The sequence below is a fragment of the Oreochromis aureus genome, linkage group 3 (genome assembly GCF_013358895.1).
Source record: "Oreochromis aureus strain Israel breed Guangdong linkage group 3, ZZ_aureus, whole genome shotgun sequence".
NCBI classification, from domain to species: Eukaryota; Metazoa; Chordata; class Actinopteri; order Cichliformes; family Cichlidae; genus Oreochromis; species Oreochromis aureus.
The window spans coordinates 40,298,595-40,326,167 of NC_052944.1; the positions used below are offsets into that span (position 1 = coordinate 40,298,595).

General features: G+C 40.8%; 1 long non-coding RNA gene across 1 annotated transcript; it reads right to left on the bottom strand.

The window, feature by feature from the left end:
* Positions 1–1,213: 1,213 nt before the first annotated feature.
* On the bottom strand, positions 1,214–13,953 carry LOC120439348. The gene is made up of 2 exons (XR_005612580.1): positions 8,490–13,953; positions 1,214–4,739 (listed from the first exon to the last, which is right to left on the bottom strand). It is a non-coding gene; the product is annotated as an uncharacterized LOC120439348 (long non-coding RNA).
* Between the last annotated feature and the right edge of the window lie 13,620 nt (positions 13,954–27,573).

The following is a 27,573-nucleotide window of genomic DNA, read 5'->3' on the forward strand; positions in this document are numbered from 1 at the left end:
TTTGTTGATTACAGTTCAGCATTTAACACAATAGTGCCCAGCAGACTGTTCACAAAGCTGAGGGATCTGGGACTCAACAGCCGTCTGTGTGCGTGGATGTTGGACTTCCTCACTTGCAGAACTCAGGTGGTGAGGGTGGGTAGGTGTGTCTCCGACAGCATCACCATCAACACAGGAGCACCACAGGGGTGTGTCCTCTCGCCACTGCTCTACTCCCTCTACACTTCAGACTGTGTGGCCACCCACGGCTCCAACACCACTGTGAAGTTTGCTGACGATACAGTGGTGTTGGGTGCCATCTCCAACAACGATGAGGCGGCCTACATCGACGAAGTGAAGAATCTGGCATCATGGTGCCAGGACAACCACCTCCAGCTGAACGTCGGCAAGACCAAGGAGCTGGTGGTGGACTTCAGAAGGAGTCAGCACAGAGACTACAAGCCCATTATCATTAATGGAGCTCCAGTGGAGAGGGTGCAGTCCTTTAAGTATCTTGGTGTCCACTGTGGTCGCAAATTTTGAAGCCATTCTGATAACCTTCTTCCACAAACGATGTGGAGATCCAAATCCAATTAAAACCAAGACAGTCAAAAAGATGCTCTGTAAAAGAGTAGAATTCTTGGAACAGAGTTTAATACACTGAATCATATGAACAGCAGGAAAAATACATACAGACATTTAGCAAGAAAATTACAAAGCAGAAAGCAAGCAAAGCAAAACCCCGGGGTGTACAGCCTTAAGCACAGACAGCAGAGCAACACGGAGACGGACAGGTAGCAGCAGCAGGAGGAAAAGAGCCCTGGGGCGTCCTCTGGTCCCCTAATATAGGGACCAGTATCGCCGCCCCTGCTGCTGGGTAACTTTCCCACACGCCCGCACAGCTGCTGGGGTCAGATAGCGGCCAAGGTCTTGGCCAAAGGCCAGTCAGGACTCTGAGTACCCCTGCTCTGGCTTATCACAATAGGTCATGACACGGTCAAAGGTCAGATATTAATCCTAATTATTAAATCTTATTCAGCAAGTGGCACAATCTTATAACATATAATACATAGGTTACATGCTTAAAAACACTTCAGTTTGGGTTCAGAGTGTGTGTGTGTGTGTGTGTGTGTGTGTGTGTGTGTGTGTATTTTGTATGATATTTTATCGTGATGTGTTCAGGATCTCTATTACAATGTTACTGTTTTGGTTGTGCTGCATTAAAGACGTTAAATTAATTAATTATTAAGTAAATTATTCAAGAGAACTCTCCCCCTACATTAACTGCCCTGTTACAGTACCAACTTAATAAACCTCGGTGAAGCAAAATGTCTTGTGCTTAAGACTCTACATGAAAGTTAAAATATATATGTTCAGTGCACACAGATATATAGTGTATATAGTTACATAGTTATACATATCAAACAAAAATCCACCACATTCCCCCCTGTGGTACCTAGAGGTACCACCTAAAAAGACCCCATAACTAAAGAAGAACAAAAATTGTGAAAACTAATGCGTGCGCTGTTTTTTTGCTAACATATTTTAAAGCAAGCTCTAAATAGAACATAAGAATTTGTATAAAGATCCCACACCGTTATTGCTCAAATGAATAAGCCCTTCCTTCTACCAAAAACCTCATAGTCATCAACATAACATTCTCCCAAGATTCCATTTCTCTTAGTCAATTAATTTAAGACAAATTGATTCATCTTCATTTGCAAATCATACTCCACAGTATCCTAAACAGAATACTCAAGAAACTTAAAAATCAGCCTAATTACAGGAAAATGAAAGTAAGGCACAAAACACATCAGCAGAGACACATAATACATACATGGACTACACAACACCATTAGTGACATTAAAATAATAACACGATTAAACAACTAATTTCCAATCTTGGATCTCATCTTGGTCAGGTGCAACTTCTTCTTCTGAACAGACTTCTCAGTGTGGGCTTTGAAATGTCCTTTGTTAGCTTCAAGGTTGACATTTCTCTGCAGTCAGCTTCAACCTTTACTCAACTTGTGTCCCTTTTTCAGTCCATATTTCAACTAATTTATGAGTCCGAGAAAAGTCTCTTATGGTACTTCTTGACTGCTGGATCTTGCATAGCTTCTAAGAATACTCGAGACGACTTGGTCCTACTCTTGACTAAAGTCAGGGTCGGCGCTGGGTAGTAGTTGATCTTGCACATCCATCATTCGGAAGCTGGTTTGGGCACGGTACAGCTCCACCTGGGCTGTAGGCTCTGCAGCAGGTTCAGCAGCTACTGGATGGGTCATGGCTCAGCTGTCTGGAGCAGCCTGTTTCACCCCGTTGTTCCCTCGCACTCGTCATCAGATTGCCAGCACCTGCTCCAGGACCTCTGCATCTCCATCTGCCATCCAGAAGCCATCTCCTGCAGAAAGATAGCTTTGCAGACTGCATTAGTTGTGTTCACAGTTACCAATACAGGCCCTTTATGAGGACTTATCTATGGACCTTTGTGAGTATGCCATGCAATGTTAGTTGTTTTAGTCTTGTTAGTTCACAACTGCATGCACCTTAGTACTAAAGTTAATATTTGTACCCAGTTGACCTCTTCCTTAACAAATTCCAATTCATTGCTTTATTTTGTGAAGCACTTTGAAATGTTTGTCTCAAATGCTGTTATAAAGAGAAAGCTTTACTTATCTTTACCTAGCTATCAATTTAGGAAGTGCATAGTAAAGCTCTAACATGTTGTTTCATTTAGGTGTTAATGTGTCTGTTTTCTGGTGATCAAGACATCTAATCACAGCCAAAGCACCAGGGAGCTTTAGGGCGACTAGGAGCTGAGTTACTGCTTCTTCATACAGTATTGGGGCTCTGTTGGCTTCTCTAAGATCTCCTTTGTTCTTAAACACTATTGAGCACATGTCAAATTTATATGCTGAATTTGGATAAACATTAACTCTGTCACCGGCCAGTTCACATTTCATCATTAACACTGTTAGCCCTCTACTTAGTGTTGCTGGCTATATGGCTGATCAAACTTCCCACACCTCTATAGCCACAGAATTGGAATTTTCAAAGCTAAGTTAGACAATGCAACATTGACCACACAGTTCTTCATGTTGGCAGTAGTTAAACCATCACTTGACCTAACTGTCCTAGCCAATTATAGGCCTCCAACTTTCCTTTATGTCAAAAATCCCCACAAGAGATGCTGTAAAATAGCCACAGAGGAATGCCTTATTTAAAGAGTTTCAGTCAGGTTTCAGAGCACCTCACAGTATAGAAACAGCTTTGATGAAAGTTAAAAATGATCTTCTTAAGGCCTCTGACAGTGGATTGATCTCTATGTCCGACACTTGTGACCATGTTATTCTAAGAATCCTCCCACATACACAAGACTAACCATTGAGCTTCACAAGGTTCCACCCCAAGATCTATTTCTGTTTACATAACATGTGCCTCCTTCAGGTAACACCACAAAAGACACAACATACCTCTGCCGTGCTGATGACACCCTCTCTCTCATTCATCCATGAAGCCAGGCAACACACACCTGTCAGTCAACCTAAAGGAATGCCCTGAATGGCATTACCTTGGTCTCCATTAACACTGTGAGGTTTCTTGGAGTAATTTTTTAAATCCCAATATGCACTAATATGTGAATATTAAGGACTGCTTTCTTCAATTTCTGCAATATCTCTAAAGTCCTGTCCCAGAGTGATGCTGAAAGACAAATTCATGCATTTATTACTTCTAGGCTGAGCTGTTGTTATTATCAGGTTGTGGTAAAAACTCCTTAAAAAGCATTCAACTACATCAAAATGTTGCACATGAATACTGAAAGGGACTAGAATGACAGAGTATATTTCTTTTATTGACTTCTCTTCATAGGCTCCTTGTTAAATCTGTTTTTTAATTACCATCCTGCTCCTATAGTACTGTATCTCCCCACTTGACTCTCAAACTTTAAGCTTACTAGAATATTTAAAAGTAGAATGGGAAGCCAGGCCTCCAGTTTTTTAGGTCTCTCTTTTGAGTTATTATTAGTTATTATCAATCTCTGGGTCTCCTACACAGCATGTTTTTAGTCCTGTCTCTTTCTCCTCACTCAGCTGGTCGCAGCAGATGACCACTCCCCCCTGTGCCCAGTTCTACTGGGCATTTATTCCTGTTAAAAAGGGAGTTCCTCTTCTCCAAATTTCTTGCTAAAAGGGGGTCAGATAAATAATTGTTTTGTAATGTTTTATTTTTGCAGTTTATCCTTAGATAATAATGTGCCTTTAGATGACTGGCAACATAATTTCATGCCTGTTCAACCTTGAGTTGAATAATATACAGCATGACAGCCTTTGTTCTTATAGAAAAATAGCCATTGAAAAGCTAAAACAGGTGTATTAGACTATTCATACAAATTTTCATGCATGGGGTGTTCATAGACAGTAATCATAAGAAATTCCCTAATTGGACCTTGTTACACATTTTGGTGGTGGACTCTGAGGCAGACAATTACTTCACACCCCATTTTCCTTAACTTGAGTGATAGTAAATTTTGGACCGTAAATAATACATGTAATTGGCATTATATTTACAATACACCTGGATGGCCATGATGAACACTGAGACCTCCTGAAAAACAAACAGTGCTAATTGCAGGGTAAAAGGTCTACTTCAACTTTTGTAAATTTGGATTGTACTAGGTCAATAGTTGCTTACCTATTGAGGTTTAATCATTCTGACTCAACTCTGCCTTACCTTAATCTTCTCAGTTTGCCCCATACCTATGGAACGCCAGGACTGCCATAATGAATTACTTAAATACACCATTAAATAATTAATTAAATGTGGCAATAATTAATTAAAATGGGAATTAATTAATTAAATACATAGTTATGACACATGTAATTAATTAATTATTGACACATTTAATTAATTATTTATGTATTTCACATTTTAATTAATTATTGACACATTTAATTAATTAATTATTGACACATTTAATTAATTATTTGTGTATTTCACATTTTAATTAATTATTGACACATTTAATTAATTATTTCATGATATATTTATTTATTTCATTTTGGCAGTCCTGGCGCCTGGCTCTCACCATGAAATAATTTTATCTGTCAGCCTCACCCATCAAACTCAGGGGGCGGGGTTAACGCTGATCGACTCAAAACCATTGCTTTGGCCTGGTGGCCATTGTTTTTAGCCCACAACAACCGGCAGAACTGAACTTTGAAAACCCTGTTTGTGTGTCACCAAAACAGTTTTAATATTTTTAGCCGAGAATGTAGTGGTTTAATCTTCATATGTCTGGTCGGTTTGTCAAGATACAGCCTCTTTGCAAAAGTGCTTCGATGATTTCGGAGATGTCTGCCCAGTCTCACGGCAAAGCGTGGGATAGACCCGCTCGCCTCGCAAGCAATCGAGCTGTTATTACCGCCGACAAAGCGCAGGCCCCGGTACACAGCTGTAATAGCCCCCGCTGACACTGACTTATTTTACTGAGGTTATAATTATCGGGGTGTTATTTCCTGATGTTCGTATGTGTCCTACGTGTTTCAGTCGCCAATTCTGAATTATAACTAACATTAAAAACATGTTTAAGGAGGAGAGAGAGCAAATAAATTCGATTAACAGCTGATCTTTGGGTTTCTGTTAAGTAATCAGCGTGACCTGCGTATAAACGCATAAAAGAGAAAACGTTGGTGTTTCCGTCATGTAGTAGCTGCTGGCTTTAACTGTACAAAGGTGGTTCGACACTATGAAACACATACAGACTTCATGATGTTGGGCTAATATTTTTATTGTGAATATTAATCATGAGGGTAAACGGACCTGTACACCACGGAGCAAGATCAGCATCTCCACGATATCTTCAGCTCTATGAGTTAACACAGAGTTTCACAGCTGACTATCAAACTGTCATCTACGAATATGTCACGGGTCATATCAATATGATTTTACAGAAAAGCATCCTTAATACTGCCAACTATTCCAGAGACGTGAAAATCTACAGCATAAAGAACACAAAAATATAGCAGTCTAACGAAACACTGTAACAGAGATGAACCGTCAGTTTGTCGCAGATCAAAGTGGAATGAAAGTGATTGGTTGAACAGGTGTTCGTGATCTGTGTTATCTGCATTTTCATCAGTGTAAAAGACTCAGCAGCAGATTAGAATAACAGTTATACATTTAATAAATCACCAAATGAATCCACGATCGAACCTGTTCCGACAGTTTGAGTTTGTATTCCCTCAGCTGCAGACTCGCTGCTGTTTAAATGTTTGAGAGGAAGATTAGATATAAAGCAAACGTCAAACATAGACTCAGTCTGCGTTTACATTTGATATGAGGCCAGGACGGATAGTGGCTGTGTCCTGTTTTAAGATCATACATGTAAAATTGTTGTCTGACCTCCGTCGATCCAGCCGCTCAGAGTCCGTGGTTACCATGGTTACTGCATAAGCAGCTATAATGTAAACATTACGCAGCATGGGTGTTTATGTTTTCATTGCAAAAGAACTGTCTGAATGGTTAACTGACGTTAACTTGGATAAATTATAGTTAAGGAGTATCACAGATAACGCCCAGGTGAGCTGCTGAAATCAGTAGGCTATTACTGAAATACACGTGCTATATCATAAACTACGATATAAATAGGGAGGTCCTACTAACATGTTTAGTTTTAAAGGACACCTTCCTGCCTTTAGTCTCATTCATGAGCAGTATTAGTTTTCTTCTAACATCCAGAAGTCTGCACGATGTGTTTCATAGTTTGTAACAAACCTTTTACAGTTAAACATAACATGACCGAAAAAGAAAAGAGAGAGAGGGAGAGAGAGAGAGAGAGAGAAATCACACAAATTATATGTTAAGCTCATTTATTTTTAGTTAAGTAAACTCTAAAAATTCTAACATAGCTGGTGCTTAGAATACAGTTAAATAACTATTAAAACAGATGATATAATATTTCTGTCCAGGTTGCAGTCTTCATGATGAACACGCTGTTGTAAACTCTGCTCCTCTCGGTGGAAATGCACCTTCTCTTTCCTCTTTGTATAAAAACATTTTAAAAGTCAGTTTAATCTCAAAATTCACTGTTAAATCCGAAACACACCAGATAAAGAAAAGCGAATAGTTCAGTCTAACACATGTGCCAGTGAACCATTAAACGTCAGTAAAACTCTGCAGTTATGAAACGTAACTTTAACCTCAGCCAAACCGATTTGCTCAGTTGTAAATAAAACAGCGAAGTAAACGTGACCCGACAGACAAAACCTGAGTGAATTAAGTCCAGCGTTTAACCACTGAGAGCTAAAACTCAGGTGAGGTTTCAAAGCTGTGTGCGGTGATTGGACATCAGCTGCCGATAAAGTGGCTTCGCCTACAAAGTGCTCTGTAAGGAAACAAGCTCCAGCAGCTCTGCGCTCGGGAAAAATACTATATTTACTTATGTTGTGCAGAAAAATGCGCTGACATTGCGTTATATCGAGCACCGACTGCCCAGTTAAACTGTGACTATCACCAGGTAACGTGGGCGTGTTTCTTGAATTAGCAGCAGGTGTTAAACAGCTGACAGGTGAGGAGGAGGATGCATGCAGGTAAACTGAGGGCCTGCTGAGCTGATCGCTGGTGTCGTGAGAAACATGTCAGCTCGTTCTTTATGTTACAGAAGCACAGAGACACAAGACCAGGCGGAAAGAGACGATCGTTCGGTGAAAATGAGAATCTGCGAATGCAACATGTGGAACGCGGAGAGTGGAATATGTAAACAAACCGGTTGACATAACCCCTCGGTGCACTCTGCATGCTGACTGTTAGCAGAGCTACTGAAATCTCTGAAAACATCTGAGCACTTTTGCAAACATGTTCTATGTTGACAACCTGACCAGACATGTGAAGATTACGGCGCGACATTCGCGGCTAAAACACTGTTAAAAGTGTAGTTGGTGACAGAAAAACGGGGTATTTTAAAACTACACCACCACCATTGCTGCCTGTGATTTGAAACGCATTCTGGGATACCTGGCTGCCTCAAGTCTACAGAAGCAATCGATTATCTAGGATCGACCTGTTTTGACTTACATTGCACGGCAACCAATCAAATGTTAGAGAAGCTGCATGGGCAGCGTTAACCCCGCCCCGTGAGTTTGATGGGTGAGTCTGACAGATAAAATTAATTCATGATGAGAGCCAGGCGCCAGGACTGCCAAAATGAAATAAATAAATATATCATGAAATAATTAATTAAATGTGTCAATAATTAATTAAAATGTGAAATACACAAATAATTAATTAAATGTGTCAATAATTAATTAATTAAATGTGTCAATAATTAATTAAAATGTGAAATACATAAATAATTAATTAAATGTGTCAATAATTAATTAATTACATGTGTCATAACTATGTATTTAATTAATTAATTCCAATTTTAATTAATTATTGCCACATTTAATTAATTATTTAATGGTGTATTTAAGTAATTCATTATGGCAGTCCTGGCGTTCCATACATACCAATGAAATGTTCTTCTCTTTCCTTTTGGTTGCTAAGTGCCCGGTCAGACTGCATGTCCCTCCTCAGTGCTTCAAACTCTACCTCTTCACACTGGAACTAGAATAGAACTAGAATAGAGTCATTTAGCTCTGCAGTTTTTGCTAGAGTAAGCATTTGAGTAATTTAAATATGTCAATCCACAGACAACTGGACCCTGCCACACACAGGAAAGATAATTTATGCCACATTTTTCTAATTTGAGGTTTGCTCATTTTTATAGGGGATCAGGCTTTAGCCTCTTTCCCTCCAAAATATCTGATAATTTAGATTTTCTCTTTTTTTTTTGTTTGGTTCATTCTTTGGGAGAGTTAACAATTTAGCTCTGCTAAGCTATATGTTCCCCCCTTTTCCCAATGCAGTTAAGATTATGACAGAATCCTTCACTGCTTTCTCCTCCACACTGCATTCATTTTTATCTTTCTTCCATTTGAAAGTAACTACAAATTGCACACACACTGAATTATCGCACTATGGATGGTTTAGTGCTGCACATTTAGAGCTAGCATCTTACTATTAGCTTCAACACAGGAACAGAGGTAGCTGCCACTGGTCTATATGTAGCTGCACTGAAAAAGATAAAAGACAGATTATTTGTCATATCTGCACACAGATTCACACATATTTGCACCCACACAGTTACATACATGTCAGGGGGATACCCAAGAGCAGTGTACCAGGGTCAGAAACAGCAGATGTTTAAATTTCTCATTTCATGTTACCAGGGATCCTGAGTTTCATCATTACCCCAACTTTTAGTAAATCCCCATGTATAGGTCTCATCCCTTCAATAATGCAATGCTCATAAGGTGATTAATAACTTCTCTAAGTTTACTTATCTGTCCCCTGCCCTACTGGGGTTCTAATGCCCTGTGTCTGTTCTAGTGTCAATGGGAGTCATGTCTGCGCCCTTTATGTATTCAAATTTCCTAATCTTAAATAATATTCTAATGTAAGAGTGTTAGTAATGAATATATTTCTAATAATCTCCCATCTAATGCTTTCATGTGGCCTAGTTCTTATTATATGTGTTCTTTTTCTACTGGGAGAGTAACACAAGGGGTGGAGCCCAGGGCTTTAAACTTATTAGTTTGTTGGGAGCATTACTGATGCAGCTGCTTCATGTTGTTCACTGCAGATATCATGCATAGTTAGTACTCTGGTATCAGTCACAGTCCATGTACTGAGGATTTCTCTTGGCAGTAAATTCCTTGTTGTTACGGTGCTGCCCACAATCCTCTTGGCGTTCTCCAGGAACATCCACACAGAGAACATCCCAGATGCAGACAATGTTGGTTCTTAGAGGCCACTCAGCAGATTGATGAGTATGTCAGCTGACTAAAAGTGTGTTTTAATACACTTTTCCAGCCCTCTGCAGATACAGTCTTTCATTGGACTCGAGGAGACTCAGTTTCATGAATTGTGGATCTTCACTTGGACGCTCCTCTCTGGAGTTCCTGGGCTTTCACACGTGCCAACCATTGGATGTCGTCATACAGCTGACTCCTCCTCTCCACCTTTGTGCAGGCCTCATCAGTGACGTAGGCCTTCGCAGTGCCAGTGTTGCTCTTCTCCACAGGCTCATGGCCTGCTGTCTTTCACTGGTGCTCTGTGTTTCTCCCCCTCAGTTGGTGAGCTCCTTCATCTGTAAGGAGGTATTTCTTTTTCCCATAGCAGGAGAGTCGTTGTTTGAAGTATGTGCATACATCAGTTAGTAACTGTTTTCATTTGCTCCACCTTTTTTTTTTCTTTTGCCTGTGAGCTCGACCTCATGTTACTCTCCATTATCTTACTCCTGGTCTTTGAATTCTCCTATTTAGCTTCCTTTCCTCTGACTCACAACTTTCTTTGTCCCACCTGTCTAATCACTCTTCACTCTTCGGTTCCTTAATCTGACTTCCTACATCTCAAACTTTCTCGTGTTTACTTCTCCTCTTCTAAGCCATAATCACTTTTGTCATGGTTTTTGTTTTTTTGTTTAGTTTTTTTTAGTACAAAGGCTCAACTTTTGATTTCTCCTTATTGCATTTTAGGTTAATGTGTTTTATTTCTAATCACCAGCTTTTGCTGGAACAAAGGCTATGTCATCCCCTCCAAACCCTGCTCCTGTGTATTTCCCCCCCGCACGATGCACACTGCTTATTCAGGGAGCTTAGATTTAGCAGAGATTTATCTATATTTGCTTTTATTTTTCTTGTAAAACTAAAACAAGATCATAGGGGCTTTATTATCATATACAACAGTTTTATGTTTTTCTGCCCAACTTTCCTGTAAGTGACAAGATGCAGCTGTGGGATTAACCCTGTCACTATTCAAAACCCTGATTCCTGAAACAATTACCCCCAAATTTTGTCACAACACCTATTAAACTTGACAAATTAAAAGCAATAGTAATTTTGCATATGTAAGAATTACCATATTGCATTTGCTAAAGACAGCATTTTGCAAGTTATTCCTTAAATGTATAAAGTGCAATTCATTTATTTATTTATTTACTTTCTTGGATGGTAAAAAGCACTCTGATGTTTTGGGACTCTTAAAACTTAAATGCTTCCTGATTCAAGCCTGACACTCGAGGCCCTAAAGGGTTAAGGCCCTCTTATGTCACTCACCTCTGAAGCTCGTCTAAATGTTATTTCTCTTATAGCTATAGAAGAAGAATTACACACAGTCTGACCAGCATCAAGGCGAGTGTTTTAGATACCAAAGATCCCTTTAATAATCCCTTCCCCCATACAATATCTAATCATGCTTTTATTTTATTGATCAGCAGTTCTAATGATCCACAGCTGCAGGTTAACCAGCCATGCACCCCACAACTTTATTTCTGTTGTTTCTTTTCCCAGCCAAATATTCTTTTTCTTTAAATTTTTATTCTTTTTTTCTAAAGTGCTTGAGTGTAATCACTTTTCATTCGTACCTACTCTTCCTCTTATTTTACTATTACACTTAATGGCATTATTTATTACATCTTTCTAATTATTGTTTTATTATTGTTAACATTACACTCTAATCAGTTACTGTTATATTTAAACTTTTTGTTTACTCGCTGAATTATTATTATTCTCAATTCTTTCCACTGCTTCTCTACTGTTATGTCTTATGCCCCTCTGTCATTCAGTTCTGTCTTACTTCCCTTTTCTTATTTTAATAGTTTGTTATATTTATTTTAATTTACATGAGAACCAGTTTACTGGCCTTATCATTTTCCTCCCAGGTGTTTCTTCTAATATTTTATTCTCAAATTTAGAGCTTCTTTCTTCCTGTTCCTCACTCTAATGGGCACTATTCTTTTTTACATTTTTGTTGTTTTTTGTTCATAGTACTCAGCATTTGATCACTTGTTTAAGCATCTTAACTGATGTGGGCCGCAAACTTTACAAACAAGTTACATCTTTTTCTTTTTTTTTTCTCTTTTTCTTTTTTTTAAGCAAACAATTTTGCTTCCTGTCTCAGGTGACTCCTCTGAGCTTGCACAAGCTCACCATAACAATAACCTCTTTGAGACATGCAGGTCAGTCTTTTACTCTTCTTCTCACACACTTGCATTTGGCTTAGCCTGTGCACTGTGCACTGGTCAAGGACACTCTTGGCAGGATGTCGGGGCCCACCCCACACACTCCACAGTCAGAGCAACTTGAGCCAGCTACACCCTGTGACGCTGTTTACGGGCCGCCTCCTGCAGCAGCGGCTCAGCTGATGTGAGCTCTCTCAGTACAACACTTTTCCTTTTTCCTCTGCTACTGTCTCCCTCTGCCACACTCAACAGGCACTAAACTTTACTTGAAATTGTTAAGTCACAATCTCTGACTTATTAAACCACCATTTCCAACAAAACTCTTCTATTTCACTTCACTATTTTGCATCCAGTGATTTTAGCTCTTATGCTCTGGGTTTAATATATCAGTTAGTTGCATTTAAACCCTGTCTACCTTTTTTTCTCTTCCCAGCTACTTATTTGTGATGGCAGCATTTTAAACAGATCTCTAGCAGGTGTCTCTTTTTGTTAATTTGTTCATTATTCGTCCTCATGACCACTTCACCCCACATGTCAGCCTGTTTATTCTGAACTCCTACATTTTACTGAGATCGATTTATGGATGCTGTTTTGACTCTCTTATCTCCGTTGTAGCCCAAACATGTTCTTTTTATTTGGTCTCTATCTCTCATTCCTTACTAAGATGTTCAGCTGTTCTTAGATCATCACCACTACCGTCTATATTTCTCCAAACACAACACAAATCTCCCTATTTCATTTATTATTTGTTTGTGTGATTTATTTACTTTCCCTCTAATTATTTTAGGCCTGAGTTTTATCCCAGCTATGTTTTATTATTAGAATTAGTTTATAGTTCTCATTCTTACTATTATTAGTTTGGATATGTTACAATTTAGCTTTAGGTTAGGTTATCCTTCTTTTTACTTTAGTCAAGCAGCTCTATTTCCAATTTATTTAACTTTTGGTCATACTTTTATTAAGCTAATAATTCCCCCAAAAAATGCCTGCAATCCCTATTTACTCATTATCCCTATTTTGGTAATTAATATCTTCTTTTACTCAATTTTACCCACAAATTTTCCACCTTATTGCTGCTTGACAAATATTATTTCTACAGATCTTTCTGTTTAAATTCCTTAAACAACAACATTATATTTCAGCAGCAGTGTCTATTTTCCTCTTTATATTCAACAACTCTTAATTTTTGCAGACTTATCTCTTTTAACTGCTCTGATGCTCCTCTCACTCCTCCACATACCGTAGGGATGATTCACAAACTGCCTGCAGACACAGCGCTCTGCAGCACAGAGAGCTCAGTTTTTTTAAGTCTCTCAAATCAGTCCCTCTACAACTTTTTACTCATCTACCTACTAACTTCCCTTTTCCGTATTTATTTATCCAAACCCACCCCTTACGCGTATTCCTCTAACTCTTATTTACGGCAAGAGTTATTTTAAGCAATATTTACAGCAATACATGGTTATACTCTAGACTACTACTTAGCAATATTTACAGCAGCGATTATACTTAAGGGTTAGTAACAGCTATTTACATATTTACACTTTGGCCGAAGGTGTCGCCTTTCATACAGCGACGCGCGCAGTTACCCAGCGTGTCCAGACCGGTGGACTCGAAGGCCCTCAGAATCCCACTGCGAGCCCCAAGCCCCCGCGTTACGTGCTGAGTTCTTATCTCCAAAATTCCCCCAAAGCCCGAGCAGTCCTGACTACCTAGCAATTCACTTGGGTTAACTAGGTTAACCAATTATATGGTTAACCTAGTTAGCCTGTGTCACCTTATCTACCTAAATGGATAACTAGGTTTCCAGCGGTAACCACCTTGGGGGTGCCGACATATATTTCACTTTTCATCACTTTTATCACTTTTCATCACTTTTCATCACTTCAACTTTTTACTTCATGCAACTTACGCCTATTCTTCAGATGCACTAAAGAATAGCGGAAAAATAAACCCAAACTCCCCAACACAGCCCTGGAGTCATACTCCAGCACAGGGCAGAGCAGCCTCTCACACACAAAAACCCCAATACGCACACACACACACAGCACTCACACACACCCCCGCGGGTCACACAAGTTACAGGAATAACACACACACATATGATGCAGTATTAAACTCCACTCCTTCAGCATCCGCAACTAGCATTATTTTTACAGTGTAACACTTTATCACTTAGAATAACAGCGACCATTTGATTAAAGTCCTTTTCAAGGTTAGGTGAAATCTACTCGGAGCCAAGGTGGAACCCCCCTTCTGCACTCAGACAACACCAACATTGAGCAGAAAAAAAAAACTCTGCTTACCTTATTGTAGCGGCCGCTTGGTGTTCTCTGATGTGCAAGGCTTTGGCATTCCCCAAGGCTCCCAGCAATCACCTTAATTCCTTGTCCCTTCGTACGTCGCCAATTGTGGTCGCAAATTTTGAAGCCATTCTGATAACCTTCTTCCACAAACGATGTGGAGATCCAAATCCAATTAAAACCAAGACAGTCAAAAAGATGCTCTGTAAAAGAGTAGAATTCTTGGAACAGAGTTTAATACACTGAATCATATGAACAGCAGGAAAAATACATACAGACATTTAGCAAGAAAATTACAAAGCAGAAAGCAAGCAAAGCAAAACCCCGGGGTGTACAGCCTTAAGCACAGACAGCAGAGCAACACGGAGACGGACAGGTAGCAGCAGCAGGAGGAAAAGAGCCCTGGGGGCGTCCTCTGGTCCCCTAATATAGGGACCAGTATCGCCGCCCCCTGCTGCTGGGTAACTTTCCCACACGCCCCGCACAGCTGCTGGGGTCAGATAGCGGCCAAGGTCTTGGCCAAAGGCCAGTCAGGACTCTGAGTACCCCTGCTCTGGCTTATCACAATAGGTCATGACACGGTCAAAGGTCAGATATTAATCCTAATTATTAAATCTTATTCAGCAAGTGGCACAATCTTATAACATATAATACATAGGTTACATGCTTAAAAACACTTCAGTTTGGGTTCAGAGTGTGTGTGTGTGTGTGTGTGTGTGTGTGTGTGTGTGTGTGTGTGTGTGTTTTTGTATGATATTTTATCGTGATGTGTTCAGGATCTCTATTACAATGTTACTGTTTTGGTTGTGCTGCATTAAAGACGTTAAATTAATTAATTATTAAGTAAATTATTCAAGAGAACTCTCCCCCTACATTAACTGCCCTGTTACAGTACCAACTTAATAAACCTCGGTGAAGCAAAATGTCTTGTGCTTAAGACTCTACATGAAAGTTAAAATATATATGTTCAGTGCACACAGATATATAGTGTATATAGTTACATAGTTATACATATCAAACAAAAATCCACCACACCACATCTCCTCAGACCTGACATGGGCTGCCCACATTCAGGTCCAGACCAAAAAGGCTAGGCAGCGCCTGTATCACCTACGACAACTGAGGAAGTTCAGGGTCTCTCCAAAGATCCTCAGGATCTTCTATACAGGCGCTGTGGAGAGCATCCTCACACAGAACATGACATCGTGGTTTGGGAACAGCTGTGTGAAAGACCAAAAAGCTCTCCAGAGAGTGATCTGTACAGCAGAACGCTGCTGCAGGATTGCTCTCCCCCCACTTCAGGACATCTACACCAGGAGATGCCGGACTAGAGCAACGCAGATACTGAAGGACCCGTCCCATCCTGGCAACAAACTGTTCCAACTTCTACAATCTGGTAGAAGGTTCTGCATCATCCGGGCAAGGACAGAGAGACTCAAGAGGAGCTTCTATCCTCAAGCCATCCGGGCCCTAAACCAACCCCCCCCCACACACACACACACACACACACACACACACACACACACCCGCCCTCTCTATAATTGACTGAGACTCTCCTCCAGACACTCAATTCCTTTAACTTTAAATATGTTTATATTGTCCATTCTGTAAAATTGTCAGATGTCTATTCATATTAATGTACAGAATTCACCTGCTTGCTGCTACTACTGCACATTCACCCAATGTATATACTATATATATATATCTATATTTATAATGTTATTCCTCTACCCCCCTTTTTTTTTTTGCACATGTCGAGGAGCGTGTCAGGATACATTTCACTGTGTGTTATACTTGTATAACTATGCATGTGACAAATAAAGAACCTTGAACCTTGAACCTACTTGGAAAAATTTAAGAGGTTTATCCCTCAAAACTTTAAATACAAAAAAGTTGCAAAAAATAGTTTACAACAACAGGAAATTTATCCTGAGTGTCTTCATAGTTTTATTTTTCAGATACACCAATTTTTATATACTGCAAAAAAAAACGATAAACAATCCTATGATGCAAATTTGCAAAGAAAACAGCATGTGCATCAAATTAAACTATTTTAAGCAGTGCAATTTGAGTTCTAAGCATCCCAGAAACTATTCAGAAAAGCATAAAGTCAAACATGACTTATAAAAACACCATTATAGGCTTTTAAGGCCTACAAGTAAAAAACTACATTTTCCGCGAAAATGACGTCACTTCCGGTTTCAGGCAGGTAATGGCGGACATGCGATCGTTTGCGCTGCCGTCTATTTCAATGTGGGAAGTGTTAAGAACAGCTGATTGGATCGGCAAAGTGTGTTTCTGGAATATTATGTTTTTGTTCCTGCAAGCGCTTTTTATGCAATTTTTGCAAAGCTATATGTGGAAGGAAACTGTGACCTAGGACAAGTTGATGGCATAAGATGTAAGTACAACTCCTCCGGTTTCATATGCAAAAAAAATTATTGCGCTAGCTTACGTGGTTCCGGTTCTACAGTGATTTAAAAATAGTTACGCAAAACGGAGGGTGCCCGCTCCGACCGGCTTTAAAGGGTTAATGAGGAGTTGCTGAAGTACAAGCTTTCTTTTTTTAATTTGGTGTTGCTGTCTTTACAGATGTGGCAAGAGACTGAAAACTTGCTGTTGTTTGAAGATATTTCATAATCAGCTCTGCACAGAAGCTGAAGCAGAGACCAGACTGTTGCTTTTACAATATAATACTTGTAATAAAAGTACAGTAACGGTAATTAGTAGGGGTGCAACGATACTCGTATCGATATTGAACCGTTCGATACAGTGCTTTCGGTTCGGTACGCATGTGTATCGAACAACACAACATTTTTAATTTATTTTATCAACTTTTCCTCTGACGATGCTGTCTGTGTTGAGAGCTCAGTGGATCTGCGTTCGACTACTCCGCCTAGGCTGCACTGTCGAGCGCAGATCCACTGAGCGCAGCGCAAGCTAGCAAGACAGAAGCAAAGCTCATTGCAACATGGCAAATTGAACCTCCCCCGCCCTCATTCAGATCTGGCGTTTGGAACTATTTTGGTCTTCATGTGAAGTATGACCCTGAAAGTAAGCGCGTCATGGACAAAAGTAAAACAGTATGTCGGATGTGCCACGCAATGCTCAATTACATGGGTGGGAACTACTGCGTTAGCACAGTTTGCTCTTTAACGTGTTGACTCCGTCCAGCCCCACGCACGGGTCGATCCGCGGTAGCTCGTTAACGGAGATTTGCCGTGTTGTGGTGTTAACGTCATTTCAGATTAACGCTGACAGCACTAGTGGGAATACGATGAATATGACTGCACATTTACGCCGACATCATCCTAGTGCAAAGACAAGTGGAAGCAGACAAAAACAACAAGCACGCATGCTACAAACTTTACCCGAGTCATTTAGACAGCCGTTAGCACATGATTCTCCTTATGGGGACCTGATATGTTTAATATGCTGCTGAGAATATACCCCAGAAGAAGCGTATAGTATAGCTTTTATTTTGGAAAGAGCCATTTCTCTGTAATAAACTCTCTTTTCCAAAGATGAGTGATTTCTCGATCAGATAGATTTATTTTTTTTATTTTGTTGTTTCAGCAACATTAAATTTAAAAACTGTACTTTTGAGTTAAAATATATATTTATAATTTTAATAAATGACAAATTAAAGAAGCATGAACATTTTTTTGTATCGAAAAAATATTGAACCATGACACCAAAGTATCGAACCGAACCGAACCGTGAATTTTGTGTATCGTTGCACCCCTAGTAATTAGTGACTGAGCAGCCCAGGGTTTTTCTCTTGATGTCTTTAGTCAGGGTAAATTCATTCATCTGCACGGATTGGAATCAGAATCAGAATTAGGTAAACAAACTTTACAAAATAAGTTTCCCCGACAGCCTAGTGCTTATCTTAGCTAGCTAGGTCTCAGGACCTAGCTAAGGACGGTAGTTACGGATTAGCTTATTAGTACAGCAGGGCCTCGGGTCCTTCTGTCAGGTAGTCCAGTTTACTGAAGAACACCTCAGGCTGTCAGGTTAAAACAGTCGGTCATGTTTTCGTAACGTAAATGCTTGCCCTCCTCTCAGAGCCTACGCTCTATATGCTATACCAGAACAGAGATACGCACATTTCTCCGTGACTGCAGCTGCCAGTCAAAGCTGTTATGATGATGTTACACCACAGACACCAGGGGGCGACAGAGATGTTTTGGCTTCATTTTTGGGTAGCTATCGCGTCATCCATATTTTCTACAGTCGTTGGCTGTGTCTGAATTCAGGGGAAGGATGCTTAAAATGCCATATTTGGAGGCAATGACGTCACAGCGACACGACGAGGACTGTCCGAATTCAAAGAGCACTCAAAATGTGGCGACAAACGTGTCCTACTCCTCCGCGAATTTGCGGGTTAGTCGTGTCCGAATTCAGGGGAAGGATGCGCCAATGCCACATCTGGAGGCAATGACGTCACGGCGACGCAATGAAGGCTGTCCGAATTCAAAGAGCACTCAAAATGTGGCAACAAATGTGTCCTACTTTGCCCTGAATTCTAAGGATGGTCCGATGTATCCTCCGTGTCCTACTATATCCCAGGATTCATTGCGGGCCACCTGCCGCATAAATTCCGAACAAGTAGAACGATTTTTGAGCGGAACAATGGCGGGCGAACCAGGCGTGACAGTGGGAGAGGAATCGACATTCAAATGTAAGTACTTGAAAATCTGGTGTTACAAAAGTTAAACCCCCATAGCGGTTCTGTTGGTAGTCCCTGGGCATATGCCTGTTTTTAGCTTATAATCCATAGAATCCCCGTGATAGATTGCACGTGAACTAGTATGGTGGCCCCAGCAGTCTGTCATGCATTGCCACTCACATACAGCTACGTTATATCTTGCTAATTAATCATTTTGTGATACGTTGCAGGGAGCAAAGAGCAAACAACACTCCTCATCCGATTACGAGGGGAAAACGACCACCCCTTCACTGGGGTGAAGAATTCTGCCACTGTGGCATGGAGGTACAGGAACAAATCAATTCACACCCATATATGAGTTTAGTTTCATTAACCCTCATGCTGCACAGGACCTGTGATGTCCAGACGGTATTACTCTGGCGTTCTGCTGTGCAAACGTTCAGATGTGGGGATCAACATAGTTGCCAAAGTTTCTGTCTGCTCTTATTTTTCGGGTGTGATCAGGACTATACTGGAGAAGATGGGCTTGCAGGGGACAGTCACCCCCTCGCAGGCAAGGAAAAAGTGGGTTAACCTCAAGACAAAATACAAAGTATGTTGTCCTCAAGCAGATAAGTCATGAGGACACAAGTCAGTAAATGGACACCTACTAAGAATTGTTGTGGTGTTATCATGTGTTAACTGTCGTGTTTTTATTCCCCCTGCCTTTAGGAGTGCAAGTATCCAGGGTCAGGAGAGGGTGTAAGTGGTAAGCCCACTGCTGCCACCTGGCCCTGGTTTGCCCTCATGGACGAGGTAATAGGACAGAGGCCGTCCATCAGGCTCCCTGTCTGTAAGGAGTTTTCCTGTAATGCAACTCAGATTGGAATAAGTGACACTCAGACAGGTTTTACAAATTAACGTGCACGGGAGAGAACTGGACAGGCGCCGTTCCTTCGCTTGACCTCAGTTGCTCTCGTCCGTCCTCCCGTAACACTGCTCTTTTATTGTGGTTACATGAATATGCATAGTTTCATTAACATATGACGTATACCTTGTGTGTGTGTGTGCGTGTGTGGAGTGAGATATGATCCCGTGAAGACTCCCCAAAGCTGGTGCCAGGAGTCTAGCGGTCCATCTAAACAACAAACTCTTAGACTCAAACAGATATACGTATGTTTGCTATACCATATATCAGCAAGAGAAGACATGGCCGCTCCTAGGAGACGTGTGATCTATGCCAGAACACTCTGAGGAGGAGTGAACGCACTCCCCTCTTCATGCTACACAGAGTTGTTACAGACCTCCTAGGATAAGACATTCTTTCAATCTACAAATGATTATATACTTCTAAGCATATATGAGTAAACATTTCTAAGCATAAATGGCAATAAACAATAAGACAAGGTGTGACCTCTCCCATGCTCCCAGGATGTGGGTGTGAAAGTCAGAGAGCTCTGGAAAGCACACAAAGCTTGCACAACATAACTTCTCTAGGAAAAAGAGCAAACACATCTAGAAAACCTTAAATGAAATGTACTTCTAAACATAAACATAATAAAATCTTTCAACATTCCCTCCTGTTGTTTGATCTTTTCTCCTATATATACATAGCAACTCACTAACACTGTATCAGTCTACGGCCACTTGTAAAACATTTTTAGCCAGGACATCATTAATTAGTGGGTTTTGTGAGTATGTTATATCCAAATGTCTATCTCATTATCATCTTCTTCATTCTGTGGTAGGGTGATGTAACCATTTTTATACTCAGCATATGTAAACGTACACAGTTTCACAAATGTATTAGCAGTTACCCAATTTCTCATTGATCTCATTCAATGGTAAACTGCATCCTGCAAGCAAACAAATGAGTTGTTAATGGTCAGAAAGAAATTAACATTTTCAAGATCACTCCAGCTTGGTGGTGCTCCTCTGCAAGACATGTAAATCGCACGTCTCTCTGCAGAGTGGTTTAAGTTCTGCAGGGTGTCATAAATGTCTCTTCCAGTTGTTTCCATCACTGTCCATAGGACCAGAGTCCAAATGTATGTAGAATAGACATTCAGACATACCAGTTGAGTTTGTTGTTTGTCAACATGGGTCTCAGCTATCTTCAAAGCTGCAGGCCTCGTCAACACTTGAGTTTTGTGGCCTCTACCAACCCCCATCACCTCACTTCAGGCCTCCCTGTCCTGTGGGGGATACATATGACTCCTCCATTGTCCATCCTCTGCAGGAAAAACCCTCTGTGGAGGGGGTGCTGGATCCAGTTATCTTACTGCTGTTATGATCCCAGCAGTCGTCAGTGTGCCAACGTGTGCACAGTATAGTGACACAGCATTGGGTGATGTTCACAGGAAACTGCTGTCATCACCACCATAGCTTCTGGTTCCTGTGCTTTTCACAGAATCATGATGTCATCCTTGGACTCCCTCTGCGCTGTCGTTGGAGCTTGGCACAGCTCTCATTCCAACACAGCTTCAATCTGATCTCATGATGGGCCCCAAACAGCTCGACCTTTGACCTCAACCACTGCCTGGGCTGTCAGCTCTGCTTGGAATGGTTCTCGCTTCTCACTGGGCCTCTGAAGTTTTCTCAGGAGATTCCTTTCAGCAATACTCTGACTGCTGCACCTGTATTTCCTTGCTAGGAGGAAAAACTTCTATTTGGGGAGCATGTCAATCATCATCAAACCACATTCTTTAGTTCAGTGAGCTTCATTTATGGACCATCAAAGCCTCGGCTGAACATGGATGCACCACTTGCATAGGTTTAATACCCGTAAATGAACTGTTAATCACACAAATCACACAAAAATCATAAAAAAACATAGTTTAGAAAACATAGAAAAGATAGTTTCATGTAACTCTTTAACTCTGGACCCCTCCTCTTGACGCATGGACACTCCCATGAGTCAACTCATCCAACCTTGATTCCTGTCTGAAAGAAAAAGATTAGCTAGATCATGTCCCAGGCACCCTCAGGGCTTCACCTCCTCTGGAGTAGCTCCGTAACCCTGCAATAAAAGATGTTAATGTGTTTTGCATATTAAGTTTGCTTAAAACTCCGGCTTCTCCAGGAGCCTGCATACACACCATCATGGCCTGGAAAACAAGATCTGGAAGTGAAATCAAACTTCACACTTATAAACAATTGTATCATAAGAGTAATAGAGCACTCAGCATCAGCAGGACAAGCATCATGTGCAGGTTTTCTCAAATCAGTAGACTACAATTATTGGCATAATTTGCCTCAGACATGGATCATCCCATGTACTCAGTTAACATTAATGTAATCGGTGACTTCTCTTAAGCAAAGTCACTCCACTCAGCTATAACTAGGAGCTCAGTAGTGGCCAGCTAATGAGCCCCATATTAAACTATTCCACAAACACTGCATCTCTTAGTTGCTTTCTCATGTTACTTGTCCATCTCTGCTGAATCCTCTACATGCACTCTTAGACAAACAAACATCAGCAACACACATGGACAATCCTGGTGGTCAGGCACAAATTGACAGGGTCCAGAGGTGCTATAAAAAGACCATAAAGACCATAGCTGTGGACAGAATGTTTTACATGTTATTCACATCGTCAAAGTAACCTTCACATTTTCCCAACAACACAGTGTAACAGCATCACCAACTCATAACCTGTAAACACAGTTTTCTTCACACATAAACCCAGAAATCCTGTAGTAGGAAAACATCAACCAGCTATCCTGGTATAAATCACATGATCAAATCACATGAAGAACTGTAATGCTGTAGAAAAGTTAGCGCTGCACAGGTGTATACACACTTTCTCACAGTCACCTCTGTGAGCAACACAAGGTAGTGAATAACACCCCTGGTAGATGCACAGACACAGAAAGTGGCATTTAAAAGGTTAAATCATCATGCAACCTCGATGTTGTTGTCATCTTTCTGCTCCTGTAAAAAAAAAGAAACACACATAGATTCATCTGCACCTTTGTCAGGTGGGGGTTAACTTCGCACAGTGATGTCAGTCAGTCAGTTTTATTTTCTCTCATTCATTCATTCATTCATTCATTCATTCATTCTTTGCTGACAGTGGAAATTACCGTCGCATTTTCATTTCCACTTCTCAGCAAAATGACGTCATTTCAAAAAGAAAAGAAGAACTTTATATTGGATTATCTCGCTTAATCCTTCTTTGGGTAGGGACCTATTTTCTAATTGTCCCATATAAGTGGCTTTCTCCAGAGCCCATTGCAATCTTTTGGAGAAACTCACTTGCAACAATTTTCTTGACGACGTGTCGTATAGCGCTTCAGTTCTAATCGTGCAGATCTGCTCAAACAGAGGTTATCAAACAAAACTTTCAGTGCACTGTGAAAGTATCAAAATAAAAAGGCCTCGTTAAGTCATGACACACACTCCTCATCTCAGGAGGGTAAATCATACCATTAGCACGGTTCATCATACCATCATACTAATTGGCAGGCTCAACTTCACAACAAAAGAAAAATCATCAGCTAGATAAATTCCAACCCAACCAACCATTAGCCGCACAACACACAACATAAGCCTCATGTCTCATTAGCTATGAATTTTAATCCCCAGGACTGTACTTTTTACTCATTTAGGCCACAGATTTTATTTAGTTTTCTTTCTTCCCCGTCATCATAAAACATGTGACATGTCATGCATTTCGCAAAAGAAGTTTGTTCTCATGTATTCAGAGTTGTGTATCTGGGTGCAGGATTCACTCGCACATCACAGCAGGAAACTCCGTGTTTTAGAGTCTCCATTCCAACAAACTCCAACACATCCCATTCACTCGTGCTAGAATTCAGTCACCTTTCATTAATCTAAGAACCATCAACTAATTTGCATATCCGCTGTTAACTCACCAAGTTGACAGGACAACAGAAATGCATGTTCAAAATATTATCACAAAATAGAATTTCCGTCATACAATAAATTACTTGTGCTGCATCAGTCAAGCAGAAAGCATCTCCCAATTTACTATATTAACAACTAAATTTATTGTCTGATCACTGGTTGGTCAAACCAGAATCCTGTTTTTTTTTTTTCCACAAAATTAAACTGTTGTCCTGCAACCTAGAGAGTTAACTGTCAGCATTGGATAAATTCAGCATTTGATAACAAGTCTCTGTTAAATTTACACTATTTTAACACTGATGAGAGATAACAAGCTGATCTTCATTGCATGTGTGTGTGTGTTATTAGGCAGGTTTAATCAATGTGTCTGGAGCTGCATCTCCAGCAGGGCATGTTCTTAAAGCTGCCTTTCCTACACACTCCTCTGCTATTATTTGATCCTTTCTTAACTAATGTGCTATGAGTCCACTGGTCTTTGCATCACACCAGGTGACTTGGACAAGATGATAAACAGACTCACATGCTCAAGATGGTGCCTAATCTTCATGAGCTCTCTTTTGTTTGTGTTAGTAGGGTTAATGCATGTTCTGCTTGTGTGTGTGATTTTGTATATGTTTCTTTTCGCAGTGTTTCAGACTCCTTCACAACTTTCCACTTAAGCAGTCAGTTTTCTTTTCCCCAGATTTGCTAACCCAAATTTTGATTTCCCACATTAAACACCAGCTTTCTTCTGTGTTCTCACCTGCTCTCACTCTGTTGTCCTCTCCCACTTCAACAGTCCAATAGCCGGCAGTTCTTCTTCAGCTTTGTCCTGTGTTCCACTGTCTCTTCTTGCCATTTTCTCCAAAAGCAGCAAATGTCAAACAGTCTCCTCAGTTCTCCTCAAAAGTCCTTTTCACAAGCACAGTGACTTTGCAGCTTGTTGGAAACACAGTGTCATTCATCCAATCAGTCAGGATGATGGGTTTGCTCTTCTTCTCCACTGCTGTTTGTCCACACTGCTGCTGCTTGCTGGGTCTCTTTGCTCAGGACTTCGCTGCTGTCTCTTTATCTGCCATGTTATTGCTCTTTGGAACTGCATTCCTTGTCTTCAGGGAGGAGTGAGAGCTCGCTTGTGAGGATGAGGGACACATGGAGCTGTAAATAAGTTAGCCAAAAATTGGCCTGAACATTTCCAATGATGTTAAACTATAATTTCCTTCCGACTGCTGCATATGGGAAATTGATCCGGGTCTGCTCCTCACCTGCAAGTGACACACTGAGACATTTTGATCTTTGTTCTCACTGCTTAACCGACACACAGAACTCTCTCTCTATTTTTTGTGAACTCTCCTTTCTTAAAAGTAGAAAATGAGATTGTAGTTGTTCTTGGCTGATAAACTCAAAACCTTTTTCCCTATGTATATTTCTCATCTACAATGTAGATTTTTCTACTTCTTACTCTCTCTCTTTTTTTCTTCTTTTTTTTTTACACTAGCTGGTGACCTGCAGAATCACCGCTCTCACAATGGGAGACAATTACGTTTTGTTTTCTTTTTTGGATTCTTTTCAGTATTCATTTCTGCTTGGAGGGTTTCTTTTAATTTAGTCAATGCGGAGGGGCTACATTTTCCCTCCCATGTGGGACATTTAGTTTTTTTTTCTCTTGATCTCTCCATCTACATGCACTAATTTGTCCGGCGCCTGGACATTTTTTCCTCTAACCACTGCTCGTCAGCCGTGAGTTTTGAAGCTTCGTTACCCATTTTAATCCTTTACAACTACACAACTGCGGCACCTTCTCTGGCACGAGAATCGAGAGAGGTAGTTGACACGGCCTTCTACTTTCAAGCTATTCTTGAAAGCGGTGTCATCTTTATGTGATAAAGCACGACCTTTTTCTCTCTTCACCAGTACTTGGGTGGCCAACAGTAAACAAATTAATGGAATAGTTCAGCCTCCTTATTGTGCTGTAAAGTCAACTTATTCCATCAACACAAAAATAAAACAATAAATACCTTTATGCGCGCGCTAACTTTACCCACTACGGGGGAGCTACCAGTCCCAGACGAGCTCTATCTTTATTTTTTATTTACCCACTACGGGGGAGCTGCCAGTCCCAGACGAGCTCTATCTTTATTTTATTTACCTACTACGGGGGAGCTACCAGTCCCAGACGAACTCTATCTTTATTTTAAAATGCTACCAGCCTCTCTGGGCAAGCTTACACGGTTTTACGCAACGTGTCTCAGAGTGTCAATATTCACCTGCTTGTTGATTTACTGCCGGTCTCTCAGGTCCGCCTCATCGACCCCCACCGTCGTGGACCACTTCTAAAAACGCCAGCCAGAACCCGAATTCACGTCTCTGGTCTTTTATCCTGTACCTAGACAGGAGCTGTCGACAGACTTCAGCGCGGGCGGAATAAGTGACACTCAGACAGGTTTTACAAATTAACGTGCACGGGAGAGAACTGGACAGGCGCCGTTCCTTCGCTTGACCTCAGTTGCTCTCGTCCGTCCTCCCGTAACACTGCTCTTTTATTGTGGTTACATGAATATGCATAGTTTCATTAACATATGACGTATACCTTGTGTGTGTGTGTGCGTGTGTGGAGTGAGATATGATCCCGTGAAGACTCCCCAAAGCTGGTGCCAGGAGTCTAGCGGTCCATCTAAACAACAAACTCTTAGACTCAAACAGATATACGTATGTTTGCTATACCATATATCAGCAAGAGAAGACATGGCCGCTCCTAGGAGACGTGTGATCTATGCCAGAACACTCTGAGGAGGAGTGAACGCACTCCCCTCTTCATGCTACACAGAGTTGTTACAGACCTCCTAGGATAAGACATTCTTTCAATCTACAAATGATTATATACTTCTAAGCATATATGAGTAAACATTTCTAAGCATAAATGGCAATAAACAATAAGACAAGGTGTGACCTCTCCCATGCTCCCAGGATGTGGGTGTGAAAGTCAGAGAGCTCTGGAAAGCACACAAAGCTTGCACAACATAACTTCTCTAGGAAAAAGAGCAAACACATCTAGAAAACCTTAAATGAAATGTACTTCTAAACATAAACATAATAAAATCTTTCAACACTGTCCTACTGTCCACGCTCCGTGAGGACACTCCAGGGCCAAGTTCAGCAGTGGGTGACCGAAACGGAACAGAGTCTGACACTGATGAGGGGGAAAGTCAGCCGACCACATCAGCAAGGAAGAGGAAACGGGATCGGGATGACGAGCTGCTCAACCTCATCAGGGAGGACATGCAGCAACAAAGGGAGGCGGAGGAGAGAAGGGCGCAAGAGAGCAGGGAGCGAATGGATAGACTCTTTTCAATCCTGGAACGTCTGATCCCAAAATGAGTGCTGTGCCCCTCTAATTTCCTTTGACAGTTTTGTGACATTTGTGTTGAGATGATTCCCCAGGCACCAGACACCTTCTATTTCCTGCATTGCAGACACTTTCCTTTAAATTATTTTTTTACATTGTGCCCTTTGTGTTAGAAGTTACGAGTCTTATTTTTGCAATAAATGGAATCAAACAGTAATGGTAACTGAATCCATTTTATCAACAGTTATTGTGCAACAGGTACATGATGCCAAGTCATAATAAGTAATGGACATTCACAGAGTACAAATCAGGAACAACAACAAAAAAAACAAACAAATGTGCAATGCATAAGCAGCATTTGAAGACTACAAACTTTGCAGCT